A 13,932-nucleotide genomic window follows, 5' to 3' on the forward strand; every position below is an offset into this window, starting at 1 on the left:
TTTTACTCTGTCTCCGCTCTTTGATGTCCTTATCTTTGAAGAAAACGAGCCAAGTTCCGAGGGACATAAAGAGCTCTAAACAGGAGGGTGCCTTCCGTGCAGCCTCGGAAAGGGGCAGGGAGGAGGAGGAAGGGGACGGGTTGTTGAGCTTCCTGGGTCGCCGCGGTTGAAGGAAGGGGTGCAGGTGGGCATAGCGAAAATGACAGGGACAGTAGGGACAAGAGCGTGTGCCCACTGGTGAGCGATCAGAGTGACGACAAAAGCCACTTACCCCGTGCCTCACTCTTTTCCTGTTGTCATTCATTGGAACGCCAGCGCGGGGCACGGTTCATGCCCAGCTCCTTAATCTCCCGTGTCCAAGACGGAGACGGTACTCTCCTGTATTCTCCCCTTGCACCGAGCTGCACCACCGACCCAAGGCAAACAGGGGTTGCTTCTTCTTTGTTTAGGTAAAGAGATGTTTTAAAAGAATTTATTTATTTATTTTTAGAGAGGAAACGGAGGGAGAAAGAGAGAGAGAGAGAAACATCCATGTGCGGTTGCTGGGGGTCGTGGCCTGCAACCCAGGCATGTGCCCTGACTGGGAATCGAACCTGCGACGCTTGGGTTCGCAGCCTTAAGTATATTTTACTGACGAGGCTGTTATGGTTGTCCCATTCTTTTCTCCCCTTTACCTGCCAACCTCTCTGTCCTCAGGAGCCCGCTGCCCTCCCTGAACCCCGGGGGCAGCTTGGTTGTGTGAGGCCCCCCGGTATCCTGCCCCCACCTTGGCTTCTAACGCTTAGCACACCCACTCTGGGCATTGGACGTGGGTCCATCTCTCTCTCTCTCTCTCTCTCTCTCTCTCACACACACACACACACACACAGACACCCCCCAGGTGGCTCCCAGATCTCCCTCAAGGGGCCCCCTCCCACCTGGCCCTGGGCCGGCCACCTGCACCGCCCTGTCCACATCCAAGGAAGCGAGACTTAGCTCATCGGACACCTCCCATGGAAGCCCGCCCCAAATTAGGGCCCTGATTACAACCCCTAACATCCAATTACCCACGGGGAGGGGGGCTCTTTGTCGGCTCCAAAGCCCAGCTGGCAGGAGAGGCTGAAAGGCGGGTCCTTCCTAAGAATCCATTCAGCATCCAGTGCCCTCACAGAGAGGTCCCGGGGCATTTTGTCCAGGCAGACCCCCCCCCCCCCAAGCTGGGTTTGCGATGCGTCTGCTCTTATGCCCGGCCAAAGGACACTGAGCGTGTTTCCCCGTGACGCCCCGTGGCACACGCTCGCCTGCATGGGGGTGCTTTGGGGGAAACTTTCTGAGATTCGTTCGTGATTTGGGGGAGAGGTTGGGTGTCCCTCACCCGCCAGCTGTCCCCCCTGGGAGGGGGGTAGAAGGAACCCGATGGGAATTCTATTTCCCTCTGCGTTCTCCTTGATGGGCTCCGTTCTGACTTTCTGATGGGAGGTGGCATGGCTGAAGTTTTTTCCCTGAAAAAAACGATCACCACCCTTACATTCTAGATGCCTTTTAATCATCTCTCCATGCCAGGGGGGTTGAAATGGTTTAAATGATCATTTACATGGTTTACATACTTTTGAAGTGTTTTAATGAGGTTCCCTAGGATTGGGAGGGAAATCCATGCATTTTGTAAAGTTCAATCGTATGCACATGGCAAAGGCGGGGAGGGGGGGTGGGGAGAAAAAAAGTGTGGAGATGGTGTGCAAGCCGGGGAGTTGAAATCTAATTTTCTTCTAAAAGAATGAAAGCCGAGGAAATTCTTTTTTTTTTCTCCAAGATTAGAAACCATTCAAACTTCATGAGTTTGCTGTTTTGATCATAATTTAAATCTCTTCCAGATTTCTGCCCCGAGGAGGAAAAAAAAAATATATGGGTTCATGCTTTTAGCAAAGCAAGATCAAAATAGTATATTAAATACTCCCAGAAGACTTCTTGTACATACAAAAAATATTCAGTGAGTTAATATGAAATAAATCAGAAACAGATTGACGGATCCTTCCCCGGATTATGCAAGCGTTTAACCGTTAAGAAGATGAGGGATCAGAAATGAGGAGACTAGTGAAAAACAGCCATCCCCCAAAGAGAAATGTTTCAAAGTCTTAATTGTGGTTCTGAGTCCCTACACCCAACAAAACTCAAGGAATACATGGAAAGTGGGAATGGTCATGCCTATGTTCTTTACACAATGTGGAATTTGCACTGTGTACATTTTCAGGGCTTTTTTGGCGGGGGGGAACAAGGAAAGGATAATGATGGAGTAACTAGGGCAGATTAGGCAGCAAAGCCCTTGTCCTGTGCGCAATCCAAATCATAAACAAACAGAATCCTGTCTGGAACATACATTCCCGTCGTGGCGTCCGGCCTCCCTGGTTCTGAGGGAATTCCCTTTGCAAGCCCAAGCTGAGCCTGGCTCAAGGGCACGAGCCCTCCGCCGAAAAAGGCTGTGCCCTCCCAAGACCGTCCGGCCGCTACAACCAGCCACCACCTGTCCTCACACTCTGTAGGATCTTCAGGCCCCTTCCGGGCCCACAGGACCAATGGGGGGCTCGCCGTCCATGCTGGGGTTCCTTATCAACCACAGTGTGAGAGCCTCCCCACGCCCCAGAAATAAAGCATGGGTTCATTCAAGAGCCCTGGCAGTTCACAGCTAAAGGCAATCACCACGTGCCTTCCTGTCTGTGTGGGTCAGCAATGTAGGCTGGGCTCTTCCTGCTGGTCCTCTCTGTGTGAGAACAGCCCCATGGCCTCTGGTTGACGATGGGTGGGCAGATGGCCCAGGCTGGGGTCCCGCCCCGTGTCTGGCTATTGGCACGGGTGTCTGAGGGGCTAATCCGCTAATCCTGTGTGCTCACCCCAGGAGAGCTTACCTGGCTTCCTCCACAGGGGAGCCACGTTGGTTCTGGGGGACCACCGCCACAGACCGCCGTGACCTCTGTGATTTCCAACAAGATGTGGTTGGAGATGTGCCCAGCAGGACGCCAGCTAGGAACGCTGGCTGCATCTACAAGAAACGCAGAGGAGGTGAGCCTGTAACCAGTCTGGTGTAAATCATATAATATTATGGATATACATATATATATTTGAGCCTCCTTTGCAATCTACACTTTACTCAATCTTTTAAAAATATATATATATATTTTTAAAGATTTTATTTATTTATTTTTAGAGAGGGAAGGGAGGGAGATGGATAGAGAGAGAGAAACATCCATGTGCAGTTGCTGGGGGTCGTGGCCTGCAACCCAGGCATGTGACCTGACTGGGAATCGAACCTGCGACACTTTGGTTCGCAGCCCTTGCTCCATCCACTGAGCTACGCCAGCCAGGGCTCAATCTTTTTTCTTTTTCTTTTCCGTTGTTGTTCAAGTACTGTTGTCTCCTTTTGTCCCCACCCCACCACTCCCTTCACCCCCTCCATCCCCACTTCCCACCCCTGATCCCACCCCCCCTTGGTTTTGTCCACGTGTCCTTTATAGTTGCCCCTGAAAACCCTTCCCCCTTTTCCCCCATGATCCCCTCCCACCTCCCCTCTGGTTCCTGTCACTTTGTTCTTCATTTCCATGCCTCTGTCTCTATTTGGCTTGCTTGTTTGCCTCGTTGATTAGGCTCTAATCAATATTTTTCTTGACCCGGAGATCTCTTGCTCGATGAAGCCAGAGCCCCTCCCATGAGGAAACCCGTAAGTAAAACCCACAGAGCTCTTTGAAAGGGCAGAGGAGTATTTAGCGTCCTGCCCGCGTGAAGGATGATTTCTTTACGGGGAGCCCGAGACGGGGCGTTCAGGAGGAACCTGCCATGGGCCTCACAGGAAAGCCTCAAGGAGGGACGCAGCAGCTGCCCCCGCCCCTCCATGGTGCCCCTGACCTGAACACCCACATCGGGAGGACGTGCATGCACTTAACGAGTGAGGTCATCCCCTCGGTGCAGCTCAACGCAAGCTGCGGGCTATAAATAGAAGCCCCGTCCACTCTCCTCGCTGGGACGTTCGTTTCTGCAGCAGAAGCACATTTCAGAAGCGGACGCGGGCGGGGGGGGCGCCCCATCTGGGCCCCACGTGTCTGCAGGAGCGAGGCTTCTCACATACGCCGGGCTGTATCACCCACCCGTGGCTTCCGTGGGGGACCCTCAGGCTTGTGCTGCCCCTGGTGCGTCCGCCTGGCGTTCACGGGCTGGTGGGGAGAAATAAGACAGAGGGGGGCCTAGGAGCTGGCGGACAAGGCCTGGGCTCCCGCAACGGGGGGCTGGGGGGAGTTTCCTGGCAGGAGAGCCCAAGAAATGCCGGTGGAAGGACGCTCATTTCACACTGAAACGTGGCCTTGGTGTCCCGGCCACATGGTTCAGTGGGTGGGAGTGGTGTCCACGCACCAAAAGGTTGTGGGTTCCAGGCCCAGCCAGGGCACAGACGGAGGATGCAGGGTCAATACCCGGTCAGGGCGCGTACCATAAACAAACGAAGAATTGTTTCTCACGTTGATGTTCCTCTCTCCCTCTTCCTCCTTTCCTCTCTCTCTAGAATCAATAAACATATCCTGGGGTGAAGAGTAAAAAATAAAAGAAACAAAGGTTTTGTTTGTGCACAAACACAGAGAGAATTAACAGTGTCAGGAAACTGATCTTGTGCACGAAGCAACCTGGGAAGGAGGTTCATGGAAAAGTGGACCATTTCATCCCCATGGGGTGCATTGTTGGTTACTGGGGTAGTAAGTCAAGGATAATAATGTGTGTCAGAAGAGACCCATTTTTTTAAAGATTTTATTTATTTATTTTTAGAGAGGGACGGGAGGGAGAAAGAGAGAGAGAGAAACATCCATGTGCAGTTGCTGGGGGTCATGGCCTGCAGCCCAGGCATGTGCCCTGACTGGGAATCGAACCTGCGACACTTTGGTTTGCAGCCTGAGCTCCATCCACTGAGCTAAGCCAGCCGGGGTGAGGAGACCCATTTTGGAGATCTTTGTTCCTAAAACTGAGAGGTACATGTTGAAACCCACCTTAAGATGGTCGTGTCAACCTCAAGAAGACTAAACTCTTTTTAGGGTTTTTTGACACCTATTATATATATATTTTTAATATTAGCTCTACACTGCATGCTAACACCCAATGGTGGGTAGATTTTCCCCTCTGTGTGTTTTCTCTTTCTACATTGCTTGGGGTGGTCCTAGGGGGATAAGACACCCTCTGGAAAATACACAAGGTCGTTGCCCAGGGAAGTCCACGCTCAAAGTGTGAGCTAAAAAGCCCTCCTTATTCGACTGCGACGGCGTTCCGAGCATTTCGGAATCCGTGCGTCGGTTCCTGGACAGAGTGAGGAAAAGATTTCTTGGCCTGAGATTCGTTCCACTCTTACGCTATAAAGACATATTGGATTCTATCATTTTGGGGCAACCCCGTATTTCCAACAAGGTACCACAGTTCCAGCTGCAGCCAAGTGTCGCGGCTGCTGAGGCTTGTACGTGGGTCGGCGTGTGTTGGGGGCATGGCCTCCCAGTCCTCAGGGTCTCAGCACCCACGCGTCCGCCGCTCAAGGTGGGACCTGTCATCTCTCTGTCCCATATCGATGGCGTCGAATTGCCGGACAAAGGCAGGCCTGGCCTCTGGGAGCCCGGCACCCATTCGGTTACACGGGGGGTCCGCTGTTCCATGTAACAGCACACGTGTTCGACACTCCAGCCTTCCAGATAAAAGGCTCAGCGTGTCACATGTGCTCAGGACCCTATGGAATTGGAGGTCGCAGTAAAGGAGAACAAATCCTCTACCCAGAGAGAACTCCGTTCCAGACGGCGATCGGCCTTGACCCCCAAAGGCACGCCGTAGAGATGAGCTCAGCCAAAGTCCAGTTCACACTGGCTTCTAACACCCATTTTTTAATAGTTAAAATCCTTAAAAGTCTTCCCCAAGTGCGGCCTTCTTGAAAGAAGCGAGAAGCTCGCTGTGGTGTCAGCGCACAAGGAAACCTTCCGTGTCTGCCCTGGCCGGGTGGCTGGGTGGGTTGGAGCATCATCCTGTGCACCGAAGGGTTGTGGGTTCAGTTCCCAGTCACGGTGCATACCCAGGTTGTGGGTTTGATCCCTGGACGGGGAGCACATGGGGAAGCAACAGGTCGATGTTTCTGTCTATGTCTGTCCTTCCTCTCTCTCTCTCAAATCAATACACCTGCCCCTGGCTGGCGTAGCTCCATGGATTGAGCGCGGGCTAGGAACCAAAACATCGCAGGTTCGATTCCCAGTCAGGGCACAGGCCTGGGTTGCAGGCCATGACCCCGCAGCAACTGCACATGGATGTTTCTCTCTCTCTCTCTCTCCCTCCCTTCCCTCTCTAAAAATAAATAAATAAAATCTTTTGAAAAAAATCAATAAACCTGTCTTCAGGTGGGCATTAGAAAAGAAGAAGAAGAAAAAAATAAAGATCCCTTCTCTACAACCAGCGTCGCAGATCATGGGTTCATCAGACCCCAGCACAAACGGCCTCTCGAAAGATTTCTTCAGTGAGTTTTACTAATCGTAGGGATGATGTCCAGCAATGCGTGTTTGCCCTGGCAGGTAAGAATTCCTCGATCAAAAAACTATGGAACATTTACACAACGGAATACTATGCAGCAGAAAAGAAGAAAGTGCTCCTATCCTTTGCAACAGCGTGGGTGGAGCTGGAAAGCATGAGGCTAAGCGAAACAAGCCAGGCGGTGAGAGACAAATACCACATGACCTCACCTTTAACAGGAACCTAAACAACAAAACAAACAAACAAGCAAAATAGAACCAAAGACACTGAAATAGAGGACAGGCTGACAGTGACCAGAGGGGAGAGGGGAGGGAATTTTAGGGGAGAATGGGAAGGGTTTACGAGGACAAGGATAAAGGACACATGGACAAAAACTAGGGGCAGGTGGAAATGGGAGGGAGGAGGGGAGGGCTGGGTGGCTGGGTGGGTGGGGATGGGAGTAAAAGATAGAAAATTGTACTGCAAGAACAATTAAAATAAAAGAGAAAAAAAAGAGTTCATGCTTCCCCAGACCCGTGGGCCCACTCAAGTTCTCGGTGGCACTCGGAGCCCTTTGCCGCCTCCAGAGCATCCTGTGGGGTCCACACCCCCGAGCTGCCGCTGCTGGGAGAGCAGGCGGCGCGGCTCAGGCCCTCCTAGGCTCATAACCCACAGCCCGAAGCAAAGTCGGGGAAATATTTGGAGCCAGTGCTGGGTCTCCCCAGTCCCATCGGCCCCCCGTCCTTTCCCAAGACTGCTTTATAACAATATCAGCGCGATGATGCCTTTTTCTGGAAGAGCCGCCCCTCAGATTGGGAAAATTAATGACCAGCGGCTTGCAAGGCACAGCTGTTTGCGGGGAGAAGCCTCCAGCATGTTTTTTTTTTCTTCTGTGCGTAATCACTTTCTCAGGGACCCACCGCTGCGGCCGATATTCTCAGAGTGACAGCTCAGCCTTGACCGTGACATCGCAGGCCACAGAGGTCACGGAGTGGGACCAGCTCAGTGACACTCCTATGGGGTCAATCTGCAGGAAAAGAAGGATACTCTTTTGCAAACATGCTATTTCGGGTTTTCCTCTTGCCTTAGCCAATTATCTTTGTGGAGGTGGTTTCCTCCCCGTGTGCCTTAGCACCAGCAACTTTGGTGTTCACGGGAATCCCAGCACACACACGCTCATTTTCTCTTGACTACAGGGATAACGTGGGATGTTTTCCTTTTTCTTTTTAAGATTTTATTATTATTTACTTTTAGAGAGGGAGGGGAGGGAGATAGAGAGAGAGAGAAAGAAACATTCATGTGCAGTTGCTGGGGGTCATGGCCTGCAGCCCAGGCATGTGCCCTGACTGGGAATCGAACCTGCGACGCTTTGGTTTGCAGCCCACGCTCCATCCACTGAGCTATGCCAGCCAGGGCGGATGTTTTCTTGATTTTGTCTGTCGTTCACTTTTCAGGAAAATGGCCTTTTGTCGCTTGAATGAAGAGACAAATAATCATGGAGTGTTACCATATTGTGTGGTCGAATACACATAAACGTAGGAGTTTACATACTTTATAATGTTGCAGGGAGACACGAATAAAGAAGTATCACTGACCTCTGAGTACAATTTTAGAAAGCCCGAGATGGGTTAGGATACCCCACAGATTCCCAAATAGTGGCCGGGGGAAGAATATAACAAATAACTTTAACAAAATGCCAAAGAATGCATGCCACTCAGAATCTGGGAAATAAAACTGAAATGCCACAGAATGGGAGACCATATTCGCCGGCACATCTGGTAAGGGGTTAGCACCCAAAATTTATAACGTACTTACAAAACTCAACACCAAAACCACAAACAACCCGAGTAAAAAATGGGCAAAGGCCTTGAATAGGCACTTCTCCAGAGAGCACCTACAGATGGCCCAGAGACATATGAGAAGATGCTTGACATCTCGAATCATCAGAGAGATGCCAATGAAAACCACAATGAGACGCCGCTTGGAACCAATCACAATGGCCAGCGTCAACAAAGCACCAAACAACAAGTGCTTTGGCGAGGATGTCGACAGAGGGGAACCCCGGTACGCTGTTGGTGGGAATGCAGACGGGTGTAGCCCCTGTGGAAAACAATATGCAGTTACCTCAAAAAACTGAAAAAGGAACTGCTTTTTGACCCAGCGATCCTCCTTGTGGGAATCCATCCGAAGGAACCCCAAACGCTGAGTCAAAAGAGCATCAGCACCCCTATGTTCTCGGCAGCATTATCTACCATCGCCAAGATATGGAAGCAACCCGAGTGTCCATCAGTAGATGAGTGGATGCAACAACTATGGGACATTTGCACGGTGGAATACTACTCGGCCATAAAAGAAGAAAAAAGTTACCCTTTGCAACAGCATGGATGGACATGGAGATCGTTATGCTAAGAGAAATAAACCAGTCGGGGAAAAACAAATACCACATGATTTCACTCATATGGGAAATCTAATGAGCAAACTGAACTCACAAGCAAAACAGAGACAGACTCATGGATGGAGAGCAGATGGCAGCTCGTGGGCCGGGGGGGACTGGGGGCGGAGGGGTTGATGCAAAACAAAAAAGAATTCATGGGCCTGGGCAACACCGTGGTGACTGCTGGACGGAGGGGGATCTGAGGGGGTGAAACGGTCATGGGAGAAATACAATAAAGATGGAATTTTAAACAACTGCCATGAGGGTGATATGGGGAAGTTTGAAGGGTAAAGGATGATGGAGTGAGAACTGAGACACCCAAAGGCTGGAGTAGCTGGAGACGCTTTAATGAGTGTTGGCAATAGCAGCTGCCCTTTCTTTCAATTCACTCCATACGAAGAAGAAGAAGAAGAAGGAGAAGGAGAAGAAGGAGAAGGAAGAAGAAGGAGAAGAAGGAGAAGAAGGAGAAGAAGGAGAAGAGGAGAGAGAGAAGGAGAAAAGAAAGAAGAAGGAGAAGGAGAAGAAGGAGAGAGAAGAAGGAGAAGAAGGAGAAGAAGGAGAAGAAGGAGAAGGAGGAGAAGAAGAAGGAGGAGGAGAAGAAGAAGAAGAAGAAGAAGAAGGAGAAGAAGGAGAAGAAGGAGAAGAAGGAGAAGAAGAGGAAGAGGAAGAGGAAGAGGAAGAGAAGAAGAAGAAGAAGAGAAGAAGAAAAACAACAACAGGTCTACCCAGAAACAGGTCTCCCAGAAAAAGAGAAAAATGGCTGTTTGTGAAAACACATCCCGTGCAAAAGCACGAGAAGTATTTTCAAACCGGGACAGACAGTGTAGAGGTACAAACCCCAGCAGAGGAGAGTAAAAGTTCTCAGAACGTGGCAAAGGTTCAGAGCACGCCCTGTCACATCTCAAATTCACGACGCGGAAGACAAACTCGGGAAAGAGGAAACTGGGAGGGAAAAAAGTTGGCTGCCATCAAAACGGTAGCAGTTTTGTTGTTCTTGCATTTGAATATGGAGGAGAGTTCCGGCGAACCCACGCAGAAATTCCCCCAACCCCGTTCGCCCGAAAGAAATCACGGAAGACACAGTAGAAGAAAACTCCTCTGAGCTGGTAGAAGACCCAAGCCCAAAGACGCAAGAAACCCACGGACGGTAAAGAAACAACAAGTAACGAATCCATTCATTCGGAACCTCAATTCCAATGCCCAAAAGGCCCGGGATGGCAAGTCAACTGATAGAACACACCAAGAGACTATAAAATAGTACGCTGGGCTTCATGCGCGGCGTCTGTCCCCCCAAATGTGGGCCGTGCATGGGGGTCACGGAGAGCCGGCACGTTCTCTGTGGATGGTTCAAATGCCATCCGGGATACGGCGTGAGGCACCCATGACTATTCCCCTCACGGAGCACCCGCCTCACACCACCTTGCTGTCCCCTCCACCGGCCATGCTCGAGGGGAAGGATTCTGTCCCTGTGTGCAGGGCACAGGGGACAAGGTCTGGAGGTGTTTTGGGTTGTCACAGCCGGCGCTGCTGCCCCCATGCATGAGGGGTGTTGCTCAAGACCCTGAGGCACACAGGGGGGTCTCCCACGAAACCCAATGATCCCCTCTGAGGTGTTGGTGGTGGCAAGATGAAGGAACCCCAGCCGATGTGTTGTCTTTCTTCTGTGTTGTCTCAGCCTCCTACCTGGGCTCTGGTCTGTCTTTCTTCCCCATCCCCAGGGGTTGGCCTGCCTAAATTGTGGGGTCTCATACTTTTTTTTTTAGATTTTATTTATTTATTTATAGAGAGGGAAAGGAGGGAGAAAGAGGGAGAGACATCCATGTGCGGTTGCTGGGGGCTGTGGCCTGCAACCCAGGCATGCGCCCTGACTGGGAATCGAACCTGCGACGCTTTGGTTCGCAGCCCGCGCTCCATCCACTGAGCTACGCCAGCCAGGGCAGAGGGTCTCATACGTTTTTGTTGTTGAGGTCCTTCCCTGGAGTCGATGGTCCTTCACCATCGGACTCAGGATCTCCGTCAACCACGGCAAGGCCTCGCCTTGTGGATCCTCTTTCCCTGGCAATCCACGCCCCCACCCCCACCCCCCACAATCTGTGTGACACGTGTCCTTGATAATGCCTGCGGGCTATAAACTATGCTGTGTTGCCTCGTGCCTGTGTGTTTCTCATCTGTATAAAAATAGCGTCGCGCTATAAATCTTGTTCTATTTCTGAACGCGTTGCACTCAGCAAAATGCTTGGGAGACCGAGTCATGCTGCTCGTAGCCAACCCTTCTGCCTCATGGCTGGGCGCGGTGTGAATCCACCACAGTGTGGGCGTTTTACGCGGTGCTGGTTACCGACACCGGCCTCGACTTCCCAACGCCGAGGGAAGTGCCCGAGACGTGTCACCTTGCACTCTTCTGTAAGACTTTGGGGTGGGGTGGGGGTCACGCCTAGCATGGATATTGCCGTGTCACGAGATTAGAAAAATTTTACATCTTAGGGAGCAAGAATCTAAAGTGTGGCTTCCTTTGGTCGTGAGAGAGCACACCTGGAAGGTAACCAAAAGGAGAATTTATGCCGTTATTACTGGTTCAAGCTTCCTTCTGTTCATGGCAACCATGTCTGTGTGCCGGCACCGCGAAACCCAGAGGTCTCCGTGGTACGGGAGGCATGTCCGAGGAGAAAAGGAGGCCAGGTGACCGACGCCCCATTTCTCTGCCCCTCTGGGTGGCATCTCAGAGGGCACACTTCTGGGAAAACATGACACGGGGGGACCATGAAGTGACAGAACTTGGAGAAGAGCAGGGAGGGGCCCCTGGTCGCCAGGGAGTGATGTCCTCACTCCAAGGAGAGAAATCATCTCAGCGGCCCACACAGTCCCTGCCGGCAAAGGCGTCAGGCACTTGCTGTCCTGCATCCCAGGAATCCTGGGTGTGCTGGGGGCTTTCACCATCGTTCCAGCAGATTCCTGGGCACCTCCCAGATGGCTTCCTGCCCTTTCCATTTTTGCTCTTTTATGAAGAACCACAGAAATGAAGATAAAGTGCTTCCCAGAAAGGGTCAAGTTAAAGTTGTTCATCATCACCCAACCCTTGTTTTATGAAATGTTAAAGGGACTTATCTAAGAAAAAGAAGATAAAAAACATGTACAGTAAAAGGACAGCAAACTCACAATGATTAATAACCATGCCTAAAGCAAAAGCAAAAACAAATTAAGCAAACAACTAGAACAGGAACAGAACCACAGAAAGGGAGATCCCATGGAGGGTTAGCAACAGGGGAGTGGGAAGGGGAGAGAGAGGGAAAAGGTACGGAGAATAAGTAGCATAGATGGTAGGCACAAAATAGACAGGGGGAAGGTAAGAACAGTATGGGAAATGTAGAAGCTAAAGAACTTCTACGTATGACCCATGGACATGAACTATAAAGTGGGGGAATGTGGGTGGGAGAGGGTGTGCAGGGTGGAGGGGAGTGAAGGGGGGAAATGGGACAACTGTAATAGCATAATCAATAAACTATATTAAAAAAACAAAAAATAAAAAAAGATTTGTAGTCACAATATACATACACCATCATATTCATTTCAGGGGTACACACAGTGGTTAGACATTAACATACTTACAAGATTTCTAGCACCCACCTGGCCCCGTACATATTACTGACTATTCCTTTTGCCGGACTTTACATCCTGTGACTGTTTGTATAACTGGCAATTTGTCCTTCTTTTCTTTTTCTTTTTAAAAATGTTTTATTTATTTATTTATTTGTAGAGAAAGGAAGGGAGGGATAAAGAGACAGAGAGAGACATCAATGTGTGGTTGCCTCCTGTGCGCCCCCTACTGGGGACCTGGCCCACAACCCATGCATGTGCCCTGACTAGGAATTGAACCTGCGACCCTTTGGTTCTCAGGCTAGCCCTCAATTCACTAAGCCACACCAGCCAAGGCTATTTTTATTTTATATTTAAATTTTATTTTTAAATTTGCCAAGTACAGCTGCTATTCAGTATCATGTTATATGACTTTGAGGTGCATAGCATCATGGTGAGACATTTATAGAATTCATCGTCACGGAGACACAAAGTACAGCGTGGGGACTGCACTCAATCACAGTGTAATAACTGTGCGGGATGAGGTCGGCATAAGCCTCACTGAGGATCACTCTGTGCTTCTCAGTGCTTCCTGCTTTTCCAGCCCTCCCCACCCCCCGCCCCCCCACTCCTGCCATCTGGAGACCACCAGTTTGCTCTCTGTACCAATGAGTTCCTTCCTGCTTCGTTTGTTCGTGTATTTGGTTAGAGACCACAAACAAGCAACTCCATTTAAGAAAAAAAAAGGAGGAGGTCAGGTACCACTCCATAAAAAGACATAGTGGTGTTCATCTCGTCTCTTTTCTAGAATCTCAATGAAACCCCACTTTTCTTCACGTCCTATGGGCGCAAACGTGCTTGTTCATTGCAAGTGTTTTCCCTGAGAAGGTATTCCCCGTCCACGGGCTGCACATGCTCCCGTGTTTGCCACACATGTGCAGAGAAAACCACGTTTCTTCGTGGCTCTTCTGCCTTTCTTCTGCTGCAGGCCGCGCTCGCGTGGGTCTCAGGCTTTGGCGTCCGGGGCCATCGTCCTACCAAAATAAAATCCCACCCCCCCACAAAAAAAGAGAGGAAACCCATTAGATTTATTCATCCAACATGCTTTCTTTTGCCCGGAGAAATAGACCCCACCTGTACAAATATTTGACGCTCAGGCAAAGACGTTTCCACTTGTTATTCTAGAGCCTACAAGACGGTAGGAAGCGGATCCGGTGTTTATTTTCCGACACGGCATCACATGTGAGCCCACTGTGACAGCAGGACGAGACGGAGAGGCTGAACGAGGGGAAACAGGATGGAACTTTCCCGCACGGGACAGGAGCACCGGCCGGCAGGTCCTGGAGACGATGCTGGGATCACTGGGGGCTGCTCAGGTGTGGCCTCGTGTGTGTGCAGAGAAAGGGCTTAGAAGACAGCCAGCCCCGAGCCAAATGCAAACC

At 50.6% G+C, this 13,932-nt stretch overlaps 1 protein-coding gene across 1 annotated transcript in view; it reads right to left on the reverse strand.

The window, feature by feature from the left end:
* Nucleotides 1-13,278: 13,278 nt before the first annotated feature.
* Nucleotides 13,279-13,932, reverse strand: part of PRKX (protein kinase X-linked) — a 67,371-nt gene continuing 66,717 nt past the window's right edge. The window contains exon 10 of the mRNA XM_036017225.1: nucleotides 13,279-13,289. The gene's annotated coding sequence lies outside the window, so the exon portion shown is untranslated. The remainder of the gene's footprint in view (nucleotides 13,290-13,932) is intronic.

This window comes from Phyllostomus discolor, chromosome Y (genome assembly GCF_004126475.2).
Source record: "Phyllostomus discolor isolate MPI-MPIP mPhyDis1 chromosome Y, mPhyDis1.pri.v3, whole genome shotgun sequence".
Classification (NCBI taxonomy): Eukaryota; Metazoa; Chordata; class Mammalia; order Chiroptera; family Phyllostomidae; genus Phyllostomus; species Phyllostomus discolor.